The 19,509-nt window shown below is 43.9% G+C and overlaps 1 protein-coding gene across 2 annotated transcripts in view; it reads left to right on the top strand.

Moving 5' to 3' along the window:
- dlgap3 (discs, large homolog-associated protein 3) overlaps positions 1-19,509 on the top strand; it is a 109,033-nt gene that overhangs the window by 51,568 nt on the left and 37,956 nt on the right. For both annotated transcript variants that reach the window (XM_084031966.1, XM_084031965.1), the window contains exon 2: positions 21-91. The gene's annotated coding sequence lies outside the window, so the exon portion shown is untranslated. The remainder of the gene's footprint in view (positions 1-20; positions 92-19,509) is intronic.

Below are 19,509 nucleotides of genomic sequence, written 5' to 3'. Positions count from 1 at the left end.
TCGTCTCTTCCTCTCTGCAGAGTGATTGAGAGCGAGTCATTTTGCAGTTTCCACCTGACGACATGGGCCAACATTTCCTGATGCGACTGTGGTAAGTAGAGTTTATGCATGTGAACACACACACACACACACACACACACACACACACACGCTTGTAATTCTTGCAGCTACTTAGTCACCTGTACCCTCACACGTAAAACCCACTTCTGTCTTGTGTGTCCTTGAAATCCATCCCCTGGAGGAGTTTATAAGGGATCCCAGTGGAACCGCTCAAGGATTAACCCACGTCAGTGAAGTGTGGATCATAAGCGCGCCACTCACTTTGTTCTCTCTCTCTCTCTCTCTCTCTCTCTCTCTCTCTCTCTGGTGTCTTGTGTTTGATCTCACGTGTTAAGCAGTATTGATTGAATTCCTCTCTGTCGATGTTTTTCTTTTGAAGCTGCAGTCCATATTCATTGCCGTGACTCTACATACAACGGATGAGTTGTACTGACCATGCGTGGGTTGGGAATGCAACTTTTCAGAGGTAGCAGAATGCACTGATGGTTTCGTAGCAACATTGACACGACAGAGTCGGCCATGCATTTTGGAAAGTGACTGATGGAGAGAGTGATGGTACTGAAAGAGAGGAGAGAACGATGTCAGACGAGTGCTGGCTGGCACAGTAGTAAAGTAAAAAATAGAAGGCAGGGCCGACCGATTGTGCCGGCCCGAGGTTGTACTACTATTCTTAGCCTCAGTCTCCTCCTTTCCTCACTCTTCTCCCTCTCCCCTCCCTCCCTTCTCCTGAGTCTTTTGTTACCACTGTGACGCCATCGCCTTCTCCATCTGGTGTCTGGAAGCACTTTGGATCTATCTACTTTCCTCTCTAATTGGCTAAAACCACTTAACCGTCTCCTATCCATCTCCTTCCCATCCATTTGTCATTTTGTTTATTTATCCTCCTCATTCCTCTATTTATCCATCATCACCTCAGCTGATGCAGTCATGAAACCCCCTTCTTTTGAGCGATAGATTAAGCAGACAATATGGAGCTCTGAAGCTTCCACTTATTTATAGCGAGAGAGACTTAGAGACAAGGTGCCTTAGCATGTGCAAGCGTGCGAGCGTTTTCTCTGATGTGACGGTAAGGCAGAAGGAGTTGTGCTATCACAGAATTAATTAAAATGTTGTTCGGAAGAACCAGAAACCCTTTGCACTGTTGCTATGGTGATTTGCCATGCCTGTCATTGATGTTGACTGCAGGGCAATTGACAGGTGAGTGCGTATGTTTATAAAGCAATCACAAGAAAAAGTGCACTGATATTAATGGAGCAGGTGAACAAAGACGCTTCGTATACTGTCGTCCTTCGGTTTCTATATGTGAGTCACCCTACTTACTCCACTTACCATAGATTGCATTCAGTTGAACTCATGATTCCATTAGTTTTGATCAGTGAAGCAGAAATATGGTTGCTATGGTTACTAGTATTTACTCAGAGGGGTGATGAGATGATACATTCTGTTACACAAATATGTACAGTATTTATTTATTTTCAATTGATCTTTACCTATTTGTCAAATACTTGATACATTCAAATGAAGCGATCTGAGAAGTTTAGAGGGGATTTTGTTTGTTGGTGGAACCACTAACAACGTATTACACGACTGAAATTTGACAAGATGCAAGTAGACACTTTTGTTTTGTAAGGAGTCTCAAGCCAAACAGGTTGAAAACACTTGTTTAATCTTTAACAAGGCATTTCATTTACAATCTTACCATATTTGTTTGTAAAATCGTATTCTCAAAAGTACAGCTGTAAAACTGGCGTACAAAGTGAAGTTTTTCACTTTGAAAGGAAGTTGAGTAGTCCTGCTGCATTCTGGATCACTGTCGTGACATTACATTTCTCAGTCTCTGTTGTTCTGCTATGAGTCACACCGTCTAGGGTCTAAGGTTTAGGTACAAAAAAAAAAAAGTGATGGATGAAGGATGCAAAGGCAAATGCACGCCCTTCTCATTAGTGGAGCTGAGATGAGGTGAACCGTTTTAAATTCCTCCTGCTAATCAGCATCACAAACAACATTACATGGTCAACACACATCCATCCTGCTCATAAATGGCTGTATTGCTGAAGGTAAATGATTATGATGGCAACATCAGGTGCCAAGTTCGTCAACTTTTACAGACGGCTCTAACTGCCAGCCAATTGACACCCATCTACGGAGCATCAGTGATATTGGTGACAAGAGGTGCCTGCAGAGAGCTCAGAGAATATTAAAAGCCAAACCCACCCAAGCCACACCCTGCTGCCGTCTGGAAGATACACAAATATCAGCTGCTGTACCACCAGACTCCAGAGCAGCTTCTTTCCTCAGGTTGTGTAGTTCTGATGTTTTTGTATGTGTACTCTTATGTAGTCAAATGTGACTACAAATTGCATTTGGTTGCACGACTGTTGTACAATGACTATAAATTAACCTTGTAGCCCTGAGAGACGCCACAAAATGCAGATGCTTCTGTGAATGTTTAGCCTATAGTATAAAAGAAAAGCATTGTTGTTGATGACTGGCATCCCATTAAGGGAGATTTATTGCCGTTTGTTGCAGCTTGCTTGATTCAACACTCTTTTACAGTACACTGAACTCCTCAAGCGACTTTCAATTCATGTCATGCGAGGTGCATTTTGCAGAGATGAGTCACCTCCCTCCATTTTTCCCCCCCTTAACTCAAGTTCCACTTCTGAATGGCGTGCGCGTGTGTGTGTGTGGGTGTGCATACATTATGGCATGCGTGTGCATCTGGCTTTGCGGCTCTGTGCCCAGTCGCCTGGCTGCCAGCATACGCTTTCTTGAGAGAGTAAAAACTTCAAACAGCAGCTTTTTGTCGCACTGAAGGACAGCATCTCATTAGGAAGCACATCAGGATCCGTGTAGTTTAATGTGTGTAGCTGCGGAGAAGCAGGCAGCAGTGAGCCTGCAGGAGAACAGGTTATCAATTGTGCTTCTTGATTATCTGCAGTGCAGCTTATATCAGCAGCAGATAAGAGAATTAGTCTGAAATTTGCTTTCTCTGTTGCAGTCCTTCATGCCAACACCTTTCTCAACAATGTAGGTCTAATACAGGAGTGATATTGTTTTCTCTCTTATTGTCATATTGCTCTCAGCAGGAGAAAGTAAACTTTACTTTTGCTATTATTCCTACAGGAGTGTGAGATTTTGCAGATCATAGAGTTATATACTGTCTCGCTTCTTCTTTTCTGAGCTGCGCAGAAACAGAGGGCCATCTGTCATTGTCGAAACCTGTACCTTCTGCTTTTTATTGTTTACAAAAGAACGGACACAATAAAAGAGAGATAACAAAACAAGAAAACAATGTAATAAATGTATTCACCATGTTGTGCAATGGGGCTCCGTTAGGTCTTTTAAAATGTGTTTGTGTTGTTCAGTGAAAAGGCTTGCATTTAGCCAGCTAGTAAATAACATGATTCTAATAAAAGGTTAATAAACATAATTGACCCCAAACGTTCTCGCTTATTTGATTTTCAATGAGAGGTTGGAATCAGTGTGAAAATGACCATTAAGCAAATATACGTTGTTTGGAAATTACTCTGACATTATATTCCGTTTCTCGCAAATTTTTCCTTTCCCTGTCTTGCTGTCAATCACTCTCTCACTTTCTCTCCCCCTCACTCACGATGATTTATGGGTATCTTTTATCAATGCTGAAAGCAGGGCTCATCTATTCTGAAGTACTCAAGTCCCATATCATACAGTGAAAGAAACAGGGGAAACTGAACTATAGCCATTCCAACCTGCGTGTGTGTGTGTGTGTGTGTGTGTGTGTGCGCATGTGTGACAGATGAAGAAAGAGAGGTAGAGTAGAGAGAGGGAGTGACTGCCTCAGCCTTCATATGATTTAATCAAAGCCATCCATCACATCTGGATAATAAGACAGCAGCATGGATCGCATGACCAGCACCCATCGTTTAGAACACACGTGCACGTTTACACACACGCATTCACACCCATCCATTTTTTTTTTAAATATGTCAGGTCCACAAAACAGAGGAGGAGGGTCCGAACACAGTCTGAGGGACGACCCTGTCTATCTGTATGCACTCAAGGCTGTCGCCGCTAGTGTTGGCACAAATTCCAGACATAATCAGCCAGTGACAGAGTTGAGAGCAGCTTTAGTTGGTCTCCGTCAGAGGGCTTTTCAGTGCTTGATGGTCAATTAAATGTGTAGAATTAGTGCTGGCAGTTGGGGAGCTCTGAGCAAAGCCACATAATGACCAGGGCCTCACTGCAGAAAAAGGCCAACAAAATAGTCATTCTGTGTCCGGTCTTAAAATTAGTCCTCAAATAAAGGAGAAAGGTGCACTCAGGAGAGTGCAGATCTGCATCAGGTTAGTCTATAATGTCCATTGCTGTATTCTGCAATTGAATGACTACGATCCACATTTGGCTAACCCCCTGTCTAGACACCCACGACTTGTAAGGTGTCGTAAAACGCACATCATTCAGACTCAAAAACAAGCAGCAATGAATCCAGGCAATCGCCTCTAAATTGTTGTATAATACACATCATACAATCTTAACAAAACAAAATTAACTCATCAAGCCACCAAATATAGCAGTGGTAGTGTGTGATGGTAGTCCCATTTGTGTTAGCAGTTAGCCAAACACACAGCCCAAAAATAATAAAAGTAGCAGCAGAGCAGAGGCTCGCAGCGATGCATGTACTAGTAGTTCTGTGAGCTGCAGTAAAAGGTTTTTTGAGAAAGTGTGAGTCATCACAACCTCACGAGAGCCTTAAGCATGGAGCCATAACTGGGCACCTAAAATATAATGCAGTTTGCTGCAGCATGATGCAAGATTAGAGATGGACAGACAAACAGGTGCACGCTCACTCACTCACAGACACAAAAAGAGATGCATGCGACCAATCTCATGAACTTCATGGCAGAGATCATGAAAAGATACAGACAGAGCAGATGACATCATTTCCCCTCATCCTTTGCATGATTCCCAAAGGATGTATCCTAATGAGTTTGGTAATCCCATACCTGTTGGTCCCCATGATGCTAATTCTTTGGCCTTTCAGTGAAATGTCTCATTAACTAATGGATAGATTGTCATGGCAACCCTCAGGTTTCCATGCCATTTTTGCAGCATCAGATATACTGAGGTAAGGTGTTGGTGATCATTTGTTATCCATATTAAGCCGTTCCTTGCTGATTTGGCCTGACACCTCGACATCACTGAGATTTTAGTCTTTACACTCCTTCATTGATTTCCATAATGCCCAAATATTCCAAATATGAATACATGTCTCAGTGCCAGCGTTGATGCAATATAGATGCTGTGCTTGTATAGTAAAATTGCTTGATTTAGACAAAAGAGACAAAAGATGTTCCAACCCTTCTCTGCATAGCAAATTCACTTTGATCCTCCCGTATGAATACTTAATATGTCAAAGAATCTAAATAATGACTCTGCCAATTACATGCACATCAGAGGATGATATGTATTGCAGTTTACAGATTAGCATTAATCCTGCCAAGATATATTTTTTTATTGTGTTTGCTTAATCAACTAACAATGCTGCCTGCATGCTTTGATTGATCCTGTTTTAATGGTGAGTATGTGTTTACATTGATTGGATGAGGGGGTGTTTGGTGGATCCACAGGCTCTCATAGGATTTTAAAACAATATAGACTAATGAATATTGTGCATATTGTATTGAATGCGTATGAGTGTTTATACACTAAGGGTTGATCATGAGTAGTAAATTCAGTCTTCTGCTGTCACTCTGCTGACTAAGAGCAGTGTGCTGTCTTGTCCTTTTCCCTCTCCTCTATTCCTCACACATTCTCTCATTGATCTTGTGAACAAGTGACAAGAATGCAGCGTTGAGATTTTCGAGCGAAGGTGAAAACTTCCCAGCACTTTTCCCTCTTGTCTTTCCACTTCATCACCGCTGCAACATCTCTGCCGTCTGCCACCCTCCTACCATCTCGCACACTCTCATAAACACAATTGCACACGTAAAAAAAAAAAAAAAAACGGTGCAAAAGAAAATCACATCCTGGTTTGTCATTATCACCTTATCAGGCGCAATCTGTCTCGCTGCATTTCATTCTCAGTCAAGACTGAGATGTTGGTGCAGGTAATAAGAGGGTCTGAGCCTAAAACGATTCGGTTTGTCATAGAAAGCAGCTGGTAGTGTGTGGTAGGTGCAGTTCTGAAGCTCTAAAATTCAACAGATTTCAAGGCCTGTGTGTGTGTGTGTGTGTGTGTGTGTGTGTGTGTGTGTGTGTGTGTGTGTGTGTGTGTGTTTCACACTTGAGTGATTGTGTGTATTGTGTCTAGGGGGAGGCAGCAGTTATGCTCCCACAGTGACCCGCCTTGACAGTCACAGCTGAAAAAACATGTGCTTGAAACACCACACACACACAAACAGACACAAACAGACACACACACACACAGAGAGAGATTTGAAGCGCATACAGAAAACAGAGAATGTGACATATTGGACACACATAGGCGATATACAGAATGATTCATTACATGTATTAGTTTCAGTTTACACAGTGTGTGATTTTCATAATGTACAGCTCCACAATCATTTCAAATAATTATATTAAGATGAGGTAGAAGCATTTAATCTCTCATCTCATGTAATATGAATATATTCATATTCAGTATTACATCAAAGATACATAGATAAATAAATAAATATGCCTTTGAAAAAATAAATGAATAAAATCTGAACTAAATAAATGAAGCCATAAATATAGACAGAAATTAAAATAAAAAGATATGAATGAGTCAATATAGTTAAATTAATACATATTTTTTTTATTATTAAAAAAGGATGTTTTATTCATTACAGGGAGCTTTTATTCTTTATTCTACAATTCCATTAAAACATAACATCATTCAAGAGTGGAACGTCACAGAATGAATAAAAAAAATGAAAAAAATAATAATAATCCAACTGAAATAATGAAATAAGCTAAAATTACACTCCTCTTGTTGAAAGGAACCTACACTCCAACCTGCTTGAAAAAAAAACCATTGAAGACATTTTTTCAAATAAAACATATTGATGTAACATTTGGTTGTGCCATCTGAGCCTTACTGAAAAAAAGTGTTTTATACTGGAAACATTACATGATTTGGAAAGTATCTATACCTGACTGGTTCTTGGGAATTAAGTTAAATGTATAGTGTGGTTTCTCAGATGAACACTGGTGACCAGTTTTGAGTTTATTTTAGAAAGGCCACACAGACGAGACAAAGAAGGTAAAAAGAAGGATTTGTATGTGACAGACAAGCGGGGAAAGAAAGTGCAGGGCATATGAAATGCATCACTGAACTGCCTGCCTCCCTGACACTTGACTTCCCTCTTATTTTACATTCTATCCCTTTGCATTGCCATAACATTTATCCCCCCACTTCTCTCCATCCTCCGTTTTACTTTTTATCTCCGTTCCCCTGACTGTGCCCTAACACTCCAAAGCTCTGCTCCCCTCATTAACTCTCTTTCATGGGGCTGCAGATGACAATAATTGGTTTGAAAACAGGAGACAATGGGATACAAGGATTATCCTCGACTCACACCCACCACCACCACCACTACTCCATACCCACTCCTCGAGGACATCGCTGCTCTGCATCCTCCACTTCCTGTCCTCGTCTCTCCTGCAGACGGCAACTCTGCTGGTCCTTTCTTGTTCTTGTCCTTTGTTTCATAATTGCGCGTTGATCTCCTGTCTTTCACCCTCATCATTCCTTAACCCCTTTCACAACTCTTGTTTTACTCTCTTGAATTTTACCACACACACACACACACACACACACACACACACACACACACACACACACACACACACACTCTCTCTCTCTTTCTTATTATCTCTTTTTCTTGGCTCGCTCTAAACCCTCGCCCCTCTTCTTTGTTCATATTTTCTCAGAGAGGTGTGAGATGAGTCCCCAAAGGGATAAATCTACTCCTGCCAAGGGTGAAAGTGACATTACTCTCTCTCTCTCTCTCTCTCTCTCTCTCTCTCTCTCTCTCTCTCTCTCTCTCTCTCTCTCTCACACACACACACACACACACACACACACACACACACACACAGAGAGAGAGTTCTGTGAAATTATAATGACATTTGATTAAACACTATGACTAATGTGATGTCATCTTTCTGAGGAAACCATGAACCTGTGACAAAGTGATGGAGGAAAATGGCAAAGACAGGGAGGGGAGGATGGGTGAGATAAGAACAGAATGGGAGAGGAGTGAGAATTTAAAAACTACAAAAAGGTACATCATCAGCCAAGTTTACTTCATGCCGAGTGGCAGAGAAATGTCAAGAGTTGTCGTTCCCCTCCTTCTCTCCATCACCGTGTTTTCCCCCTGTCATTCTGTCCTCCTTCAGTCAGCCTCTCCCCCCATCTGCTTCCTCTTTGTTTCCATTTGTCCTAAAGTCACTCTCTCCATTGTGCCGGCTTATCCCCCTCTCTGCGTCTCTCCTCAGTCCATCCCTTCCCTCCGGTGAGGGTTCTCGGGTTTCGGCTGTAACTGCTTTAGAGCAAGGGATAATGGTCTGTAATTCACTCCCAGCTCCTCTCTGCTGGTCAGGAGGCCCACTCATGAACAAGCAGAGAGGAGCAATCACTGTGTGTGTGTGTGTGTGTGTGTGTGTGTGTGTGTGTGTATGTGTGTGTGTGTGTGTCTGCGCGCACGCTTTTTTGTTTCTGACTGCGTTTGTGCTAATATATGTATGCGTAATGTGTGTGTTTGTATTATTTGAGTGCAAACTGTGCTTAGAGAGCCTTTCAGCCAAACTTCCTGGGTGTGTGTCTGAGTGAGTTTACAATAGAAAACCGGATGCTGTATGGGGATCACGTGATATGTTAAGCAAGCTTGTGTCAAATGTTGGAAGGTATGTGCGATATTAATATATAATGTATTGATATCTGTATTCATATTTACATCAATTACAAGGGGGCACCACCTGCTGGTCGTACAGGAATTCATAGAGTTCACTTTAATGACTCTAATGACCACTATTAACTAATCAATATAACTTCGATAAATCAATCTCACTTCCTCACTGTTCTGTGTTCAGGTGGCCCTGACAGCTGGGTCAGCAGGAGTTTAAGCTCATCAGGAGATCTGCTTGATTTCACCCTTAGGCGGTAGGGTTGCACATCTCTTTGTGATAAAGGGTTCGATATGCATCTAGATACACAGGTTACGATTTGATTCAAAAACAATATCCTTTTATTACAGACTGATTTGATTCAAATCGATTCCATACAGTGTAAGAACGATACGATACGATTCCATGGTTAATATTTGTTGTAGATATTTAATAAAATAAAGAAGCCGATTCTATGAAAGTGACAGTACAATAGTTTATTTTCAAATATGTAAAATACCACATATCCCCAAACATTGTGGGTGTATGGCACTGGCAAAAAAAAAAAACAGAACAACAAAATCACATGTCAATGTATTTATTTTTAGACATGGATCAAAAAAAAGTCTGGCTGAATCGTTGGCTGGCGGTCACAGGACAGTGTCGTGGACGCTACCCGTGCTGCGGCCGCCTCTTGTGGCGCAAGTTGAGACACAAGCGATTGACATTCAAAGCCATCCGTCTCTCACGTGCGGTCGTGGAGTGCCTGCGGTCACACGGCAGCGTCGCAGCCGCCTACCTGTGAGGCGCCCGCCTCTCCACCTCCACCTCCTCCATGTTCCGTGTTGTCCCTTGTTTATAACTCATACAAGCTAGCCAGCTACGGCGTTTCACGGGCAGCTTCAGCTCTCACGTTGTTTTAGAGACGCTGGTGTAATGCCGCCCATAGATATGATGCCGCCAACCGCTTCAAAGTCTTGCGATACCCGATCCATGACTCTGTAACCGATTCATCTAGGAATCCATTGATAATTCGTATCGATTGAGGAGGCTGCTACCGATGCAGCCGTATCTCTCACTTGTTGAACCGAATACCCGGTCGCATCGGTTTATCGTTTACAACCCTATTAGGCGGGCTGATGACCCCGTTGAGTTTCTTCCTGTCTTCTCCCGAGAGGAGGGGGAGAAGCACAACTCTTATCCATGAGTTTGATTATTGTAACTGTTGATTCATCACTAAAATTCGTCCTGATAGTTGAGGAATTAAAGGAACTGATATGTTCTTACACAAACCACCCAGAAATAATGCGAGTACACACACACACACTGATATGCAGTCTGTTGATGATGCAGAAACTGTGACATCCCCCCCTTCCTACTGTGGCACCATGGTGCAAGACTCCACCTCCCTGGAGTATGAATAATGGAGGAATACCATATGCGTCAGCTTGTAAAACTAGATCACCAACTGTGGGCCCGAGGAAGCTTGGTCGGCCCAAGGGTGCCCCGGGGCATCCAGGGTGTGGGGGTTGGGTTGAGGCTAAGCAGGACCAGGCAGGCTGTCCACCGTGCGGTGCCTCACCTCAGGGTGACAAACACGCAGTGGGCACTGGAGTGGCCCACAACTTTACTAACTGTTTTAGTGAGAAAATATCCATAAACCCACTGCATTGTGAATGAAAACAACTAGCTGGTGAACATAGTGGAGCAATTATTCGCTCATCAAATCTTTCTCACAGGAGTCGGTAGGGACCAAAAACAGAGCTAAAAGAGAATATTGGACTTAAATGTGTCCAGTGGACCAAAATATGATTCCACATGAACGATAATGTTGCTCTACTGGATGTGTTAGTAACAATAAAAACCTTCGCCACATCAACTTTAATGGTGGTAATATGTCATTGGTGTGTTCACAATGTTTTTATTATTGCACCCAAGTGGCTGTAAAGTTGAATGTGATATTAATTTAATGTTTCATGTGTAAACTTCATTAACAGATAAACTGCTGTGTTAGCTTTCTTCCCGCTGTCCTCGTCAACCTTTCAACCACATCCACTATGTATTATTTGTTGCACCATTGTCGTGAAATACATGTCTGCAGGGACCAATTTGTGCTGCATTGGCTATTTCTTACTTCAATCATTAGATTTCATCCTACAGACGTCAGACAGGCTGACTGCTAGTGAAAGTTCAGTGTCACTCAGATCTCAATGGTATTCCGAGAGGACTGCTCAAAAAGAGAATGGCGCTGTCACTTTGACTCAGAGAAACATGTCCGACTGTGAGTTGACACATTTCATCAATAAAAACAACAATGAAGCCAGGACAGATTTCTGTGTTTTATAAATAAATAGTTCAACATTTCTAGAAATACCGTTATTCACTTTCTTCCTGAGAGTTAGATGAGACAGTTGATACCAATGTATGTTACCAGCCGCTGTCTTAGCATAAACAGCTAGCATGAGTGTGTCCAAAAATATATTTTTACACTTTGGTTCTTGTACTGTTTAAACCTTTAGACGTGCTGGTAGGTTGAATTTGCTAACTTTGGACAGAGCCAGGCTAGCTGGTTAGGCTACCACCCATTTTGAGGCTTTATGCTAAGCTAAGCTAACTGGCTAGCTATGTATTATTTACCGTACACATGAGGGTGTTCTCAATATTCTGCCGGCAATAAACTGAACAAGTCTATTTTCTAAAAAAGGCCCCCCAACAAGCACCACTTGAAGGACCATATTTTGGGAAGTGTCTCAGAGCACAGAACTCCATCCAATCATACAGCGCACCAGTACCTCCCACCTCACTGGTCCATTCAGCTGCTCCACTGCACTTTTGATTTAAGCCCCCAGATTTGTTTTCTTTCCAATAGTTACTGAACTTATCAGGCGCTGACATGGGTGTGTTGTCGCTGTCACAGTGCTGGTCCTTCCCTCTGTTGGCGCAGAGGTGGAGAGTTGCGTTATTAGTCGAGATGTGCTCAGCAATTCAATTTCACAGCTCTGTCTCAGATGAGAGCTGGAGGAGCATAAGGAGAGAGGGGGCAGTAATTGAAAGGCGGTGGAGCTCATCCTGTGTCCTCTTCTACTTTTATACCATTTGTCTATATCTCTCTAATATTTGTGGAGGCTTTTGTGTTCGCTCACTTTCACATCACACACTGTCATTATTGTTCAATGGTCATTTTGGGATGCTACATGTAATTATCCACAAACTAATACATGATAATCGCTCTCCCTACCTTTGTCCCTGCTTTTGTAGGCTTGCAGCAGAAAACTACCTCAGATTTGTCAAAAAAAAAGTGTTTTGATCTCTACTTTGCTTTGAATCAAAGCTCTTTACTTTAATCGATGATTGAATTTCCTCTGCAACAGCAGAAATAACCATTTAAGCCACATGAAAGACATTAAATATGCATGGGAAGTTACATCGTCATTCCTGTTCATTACTGGAACAGCTCCATCAGCGATTAAAATCAAAAATAAACTTTCTACGTGCAGTATCCAGGATGACATTGTGAACTGCTAGGATTAATATTAGTATGTAATTATGCTAAATAGAAAATGAGTTGAGGATTCAAAGCGTTGTCCTCAAATTCCCTGTCAATGGCACAAATCCAGTTGATAATAGGATTATATTATAACATAATAGCAAATCAGTTAAAAAAAAAATATGTTTCACTGATCTAGGCGTCAACTCACTCTTCACTGAATCATTCGCGTATGAACTAACTAAGTGCTTTTAGTAGAATCTCAATAGGTCTGAATGAATGTTTTGGCCGTGATTTTTGTCACACTGCATAATTCAGAGGGGATGGGAGATTATGCACCATCTGTGTCCATATCCCAGTGGTCCTGTCAGAATTGATCCACAACCCTTGACCTTTTCAGATACTGTGTGTGTGTTTTCCACCCGCTGTGTCGGTGTGCGGTGTGTTAGCATGCAGGCATGTGGGTGTTTGTATTTCTGTGTGTTTTGAGCCTGCTCCAAAAAAAAAAAAAGTGAGCCCGCTGCTTGCTAACCTTTCCACTGGATGACAAAGCGAGGTCAGATGCACACAAACCTTTTTTTCTGTCTTTTATTTTGTTGTCACTCAAATTAAAAGGTCAAACATTTCTGCTAGAATATTACTGGCATTAGAGACACGACGCACATAGGTCGTATGAAGTTGAAGGGAGTGTGGAACTTCTTTCGGGTACTGTTTTGCCTCCTTGCATGCCTCATGTTTGTATGCAAATATGAATAGAGACTTGGCAAGCGGATATTTAAGCAATTAGAATGAAGACTAAAGACTGAAGAGGGAAACTGCGAGCCAAGCTGAGTCTTGTGATCACTGTGAGGTTGCCAGACAACCAGCAGAGACTTCATGAATTCACTGCATGTGGCCAAGGGAGAGCATGTAACACTCAATCCCCACAATTTCTATAACATGTAAATTAGTACGCTTTTCTGAGCTTTTTCTTTTTTTTTAAATGTTTAAAGGAATAGTTTGGCATCCTAGAAAATGTGATAATTTTCTTCCTTTTTCGGGGTTAGATGAGGGAGAATATCATACCGATCATGTCTGTATGTCAAGAAGGGGGCGCAGCAGCCAGTTAGCTTTTCTAATTTTTAGCTTGTTTTACACTTCCTTTTTTTCGTACACACGATATAACATGGTGCTTGTAGGCAGATCTTGTGACCTTGGGACAGAACCTTGTTCCTGTCTTTATGCTAAGCTAAGATAACCACCTGCCAGCTTTATCTTCTTATTTAGTGTACAGACATGAAAGGCGTATTGATCCTTGCAAGACTCTGTCTTGTGCAATGTCTTTGTGTCTGCTGAATCGCTGACTGGCTTGACAAAGCATCCTGACCGTGTGCACTGCGGCCATGAGCAGCTACCTGAGTATCCATTCAAACAAAACAGTGTTGTACTAGCCCTACAGAGTGGAGCTGTATGGCAGCGAATAGCAATGCATGCTGCTGTGATTCCATGGCTTTGATCCGAGCCTGCAGAACGCCAACACAGCAATTCCTGTTCTCCAACTGATTATTAAGTAGGCTACCTGCTCTTGGACACCTTTAGCTTTCCATATTTACCATCATAGCCCACATTGGCTGACACAGGTGTGGTAATAATAACCGTTCTCTACACAAAAATGGTGATGATAATGAATGAGGTGACTAATCAGATATTAGCCTTATAGCCTACTTCTTTTTCCGTGAGACAGGTGTTGCAAGTTATATAGTCCTTCCTTATCACATTTGTTTATCCAATCAGGGTTCCAAAATCCAAAGTGGGCCCAACTTTTGATCAAAAATATGCCTCTCCATCTTCTCTGGTGCATTCTCCAGCAGTCTGTCATCGTACTGAATGTGTGTTCTTCACAGCATTTTAGTAAGCTTGCTCTCATACTTCATATCAAGGAGTCATAAGGGAAGTGATTCTCTTCCGAGCAAAAATGTTGGCAGAATAAGAGCACGATCAATACTTTGAACAAGTGTATCAGTACCATATTACAAAAGGAAACACACAGCCATATTGATTTCATGTCCCATTGCATCTTGACTTTGAGGGCCCTAGTTTCGTGGCGCAGCGCAGGGCAGCGCAGGGCGGCGCAGGGCGGCGCAGGGTGGCGGAGCCTGCGTAATGCAAGTTTCGACCCGCGCAGCCTTGCGCACGGTCAGTTTGGCAGTTTGGTGGATCGCCTGCGCCAAGATGGGTGTGGCGGCGCAGCAGGGGGAGGCGTCACAGATTCAGCTTGGCGTAGTGGAAGTTTCGTGGCAAAAAGCCTCGCCGAGACTGCGCTGAAAGCTCACCAGCTCCAACCTGGTCTACTCTTGGCGCAAGGCGCAAATAAAGTCCATTCATTCAAGGCGAATCACAGCTGGCGGAGTGGAAGTTTGGCTGACGGCGCGCAGTGCGCACACGTCACCGAGACCTCACAGGCAGGTTTCCACAGTTCCAGGCACATTTAAATGCAATAAATAATCACAACAAACACTATTTAATGCAACTAATTGAATCAACACGTGAATTTATATCTATATAGATTGTCCCGTCACATCTGACGTCAGATCAAAGGCGGATGGCACGCGTAACGGAAACTCAGCCTCTCAGACCAAAACATCTCCCTCTCTCTCTCCTGTTTTTTATAATATCGGCATTGTTATTATTATGATACGCGCGCACAGCGCGTGATGCGCGTGGTGGGAGCGCCGGCGCTGCTTCTGTCATCGGGTTGTCAAATGACGGAACTTGCACTGAACCTCCCCTAACGCATTAAAGGAGAGGAGAGGAGCTCATTTGATTGGTGAAGATCTGAATCGGCTGTGTTAATCCCACTCCACGCCTCGTCTCCTCCTCGTCTCCCACTCACGCCTTCTTCTCCTCCCTCTTTCCCACTTGCGCCGGTGGGCGAGACGGGAGGTGTGCCTGCGCGGTGCACGAAACTTGCAAAGTCCAGGCGGACACACCCCGTCGGCGTGGCGCAGGTGCGCTGAGAGCTGACTGCGCCTGGTCTACGAAACTAGGGCCCTGAATGTTGAAGCTACTGTGGTGAACATAAATGTCTCAATGGACTTCTCACTGGAGTTGAGTTGGCCAAATGATGAACCCAAAATAAAGTTCCTGCTTTTTTAATACTGATGTTGTGACTCACCATGTTTATTCAGCCATCTGCAGGAATACGACCTCTACAGTGGAAACACTTTTTCAGAGCTAAAAACCAGCGTTAGAGAGCTCTTGACCATGGGTGGAAGAACCGAACAAAGCACTTATATCTCCTTTAGTTTTTATTTGATTAAATCCATTAGCTCAGGGGAGATGTACTTTTGGCTCAAGATAATACTGCATGCCCTTTGACCTCTATTCAATCTGTAAATTGTTGTGACATGGTGGGTTAAAAAGAGCAAAATATACTATGTTAGTGTTTTAGAATACTGAAGTGTAGGCCATAATTAATACATGATCTGATCCTTGATATCTTACATCTGTTGGGGTTGTAGCAGGAGCAGATTTGGTTATCAACAGTTAATTATCAATATCAATATGATTATCGGTATTAATAATTATATTTAATATATTATCATGATATAATCATGAATAAACGGGGCACCACCCTGGGATCAGGGAAAAGATAACCTAAAACTGTATTCAGTCTCAATATAAAGGTTTTATACTCACATGCCAATCATCGTGATCATTGGCATGGAAGCATAAAAACAATCTAACAATTAAAAAGGCGTGAAATTCAAGCACTAGCCTTCACAACCTGCTGTTATCCAGTGACATATACACAACAAGCACAAGAGACCGCTAGTTATAACATAATAAGATTTATTAAAATCAGTAATAATGATCACAATCAATAACACTGCAATTAACAAAGCCTTATACCTAACTACCTAACACACAAAGCTAAGCTTAAACAAAGGGAGAGACACACGTGGAGTGTGTGTTTGCGTATGTGTGTGCGTGCGTGTGCATGTGCGTGTGCGTGTGTGTGCGTGCGTGTCGAGAGAGAGAGAGAGGGGGAGAGATGGCTATGGGCGGCCACCAGATGGAACTATTCCTCGCAGCGTTCAGGGGCGGAGCCACTGATGTCCGATGGGGTAGCAAGAGAGAGAGAGAGGTGGAGCTATTCCTCGCAGCGTTCAGGGGCGGAGCCACTGGCGTCCGATGGAGTAGCGAGAGAGAGAGAGAGAGAGATAGCCGTATGTAGCCACCAGATGTAGCTATGTCCCTAGTGTCCGCCGGGAACAGCTGGCTCAGGACACGTGTGTGCGGCGTGTATGTGTGTGTGTGTGTTAGCGGGACACAAACAAAGAGAGAGAGAATGCGCGAGCAATATTCTGAGGCCCAGAAGCCGTGCCGCTATCACACGGGCTCGCGTGAATGAACTGGCGTTTATTCCGCGAGACCAGTCTTTTAACTGATAGTAGAGGCTTTCTGAGCTCGCGAATATGGCGGAGGTTAGTCGAAAACACTGTTACAGAAATCAACCCAGCTGCGTGGGTACACGATCAGCATTCACATACAGCAGCACATGAACAAACGGACTCGGCGGTCCGCGATCAGAACTTAAAACACATTAACAAGAATTACAAGCATGTCCTACACTATCGAATCTCTGCTTCTGCCCAGACAAATAGCCTTTTACTTTTGTCGATGTGAGATGCGTCGATGTGAGGGTTTCATCCCGTGCGGGGATGGCGTTCCTTGACGCCGGCAACGGAGGGTAGTTCTCGTGGGCGCTCGTTCAGCGCCTGATCCAATTGATTGAAGAAAACCGTTAGTAATTCTTCCTTCTGCAGGGACAATCGCGGGGCTCGGCGATTTAGTCAGCTGTCTTCTTACCGCGGGGAACGGGAGAGTTGCGCTGTTGCGGTGGTCTCCTCGGGATCCAAAATGATAAACAAAAGAAAAATAAAACGAGTAGAGAAAAAGAGGGGTAAAACAGTCTGTTGCTCGTCCAGCGAGTTTGGGGAAAGACTGCGGCCTAGGACAAAGGGAAACGCTGCAGACGTAATCTTCACCTCCTGGCGTAACGCGAGTTACTTTGGAGAGAGAAAGTTTTTCTGGTGGCCGCTGGATTTATAGCTCACGGCTGGTCCGGGGGACCCCCTGGAGTCCCATGCAGTTGCCAGCCAATAGGGCGCCAGCTGTGTGACGTCAGATCTCGTGACCAGGTGGAGGTGACACTAAAATGGTGGTTGTAGTTTTCTATCTCCTCTGTCTCTTTGTCTGGCCGCATTGGGTAGGCTTTGTAGGCCGCATTGTGTAGTCCTAACGGTTAGGTCCCAACAGTCCCCCTTTTGGTCTGAAGGTTGAGGTGTGGGACGCAACCTTCGGAGCAACATAAGGGCCGAACCGTCCATGTATTCCTTGAAACACGTGGGAGTCCAAACAGTCTGTATATTCCATGGAAAAGAGGTTAAACAGTTCATTCAGGTTAAAGTCCATAACTTTGATGGAGGCGTTGTCTGGACAGAGATTGAGGCAAAGTCTGGACAGATACTGAGGCAAAGTCTGGGCAGAGACTTCTAACTATCTAACCTATATTAAACATCACTAAGGCACAATTTATACAAACATCAGCATTATCATTTCATTCGGGAAATTTCAAACAGGACCCATTCCTATTATGAAAAACAGAACGAAGACGGAAGGAAAGCGAGGAAAAGGAAAAGGGGTTGGTGGTCGCTAGGCTTACTCCGGGTGGAGGTTGGAGTTAGCCTGTGGGATGTGTGTGGTATCTCTCCAGAACCTAACATTTAGTATGGCTTTAGCCTATGCGTATCCTGTTTCCCTATGATAGATAGATTGAGGATGAATCTTATGCCCAGGTTCCTGGGGTCTACTGAGATCGGGATTGCATTGCCAAGACCATAAACCAAACGCACTTATGAAGGTTGCACCACAGTTGTAATAGCGGATTGGAGGATTTTCGTGACCAGGCATCTAAGGCATGTAAGGTGTTATTGAGCAGGCTGGAGTGTAAGTTGACAGTGGCTACGATTCCCTGAGGGGGTGTTGCCTAAGTTCTGCAGTTGTCACTGTGAGAAGGGTTTGATGTTTAGGTGTTAGTGCATGCGGTTACACCCTACTGTGGCTATGGTGAATCTTCTCCTGGGTGAGAGGGAGACTGCCTCCCCCTTTCGGGTGCGGCAACTGCGATCTCTAAGAGGTGTGACAGGTTTGTAGGGCTTGATCTGATTCGCATGAACCCACTTGTGTGTGGCTGGGTGCCTTGGTTGCGAGACCCTGATGCGGTAAGCCACTGGTGATAGCTTACCGACGATCTCGAAGGTTCGACTCCTCATGAGGATGTCGTCCACATAGATGAGGTTACCGCGTGCAGCCGCGTCACTCATCGCCTTGTGGAGGAAAATGTTGAACTCGGACGGGGAGTTCGAATACCCAAAAGGGCAGCGATTCCAGGTATACTGGCGGTTCCCAAAGGAGAAGGCAAGCTTATATTGGTCGGTTGGATCAACTTTCATTGTCCAGAAACCATTAGTGATGTCTACCGTTGAGAAGAAGCGGGCTCCCTTGACTTTAGCTAGCTCCTGATCCAGGTGAATCATGGGCCAGCGGGAGAGAGGAACCTGTTTGTTCAGTGGCCGGTAGTCGATGGTGAGACGCCATTTCCCAGTGGGTTTCATGACCGGCCAGATTGGAGAATTATATGTTGAGTTGCATTCCCGGATGATTTGCTTCTCCAGCAATTTATCCAGGATGTCTCGGATGGACTCGTATGCGGCTAACGGGATCCTGTACTGGCGTATGAAGGTCGGTGGCGCATTCGGATAAGTGGGGATGTGGACCGTGTGAAGTTGGGTCTCCCCACAGTCCTGCGAGTCTCGGGAGAAGATCGGCAGGAAGTCGTGGAACAACTTCCGTAGCACGTCTCTCTGGTCCTCGGTAGTGAGGGCATCTGCTTTGGCAAGCTGTTGGGTTATCTCAGACTCAAAGCCTGAATAGGGTTCCTCAGGTGGTTGGTGTGTCTCACCTGAGGTTGCTTCGGTCGATTGAGTCGTTAATGCGTAGACGACCAGATCACCCCCTTTTCCCAGTGCTGTGCCACAAATGGCTTCGCCGTGAAGGGTTTC

This window comes from Eutrigla gurnardus (assembly GCF_963514095.1).
Source record: "Eutrigla gurnardus genome assembly, chromosome: 17".
In the NCBI taxonomy this organism is placed as follows: Eukaryota; Metazoa; Chordata; class Actinopteri; order Perciformes; family Triglidae; genus Eutrigla; species Eutrigla gurnardus.
This window is presented reverse-complemented; position numbering and strand designations above follow the sequence as displayed.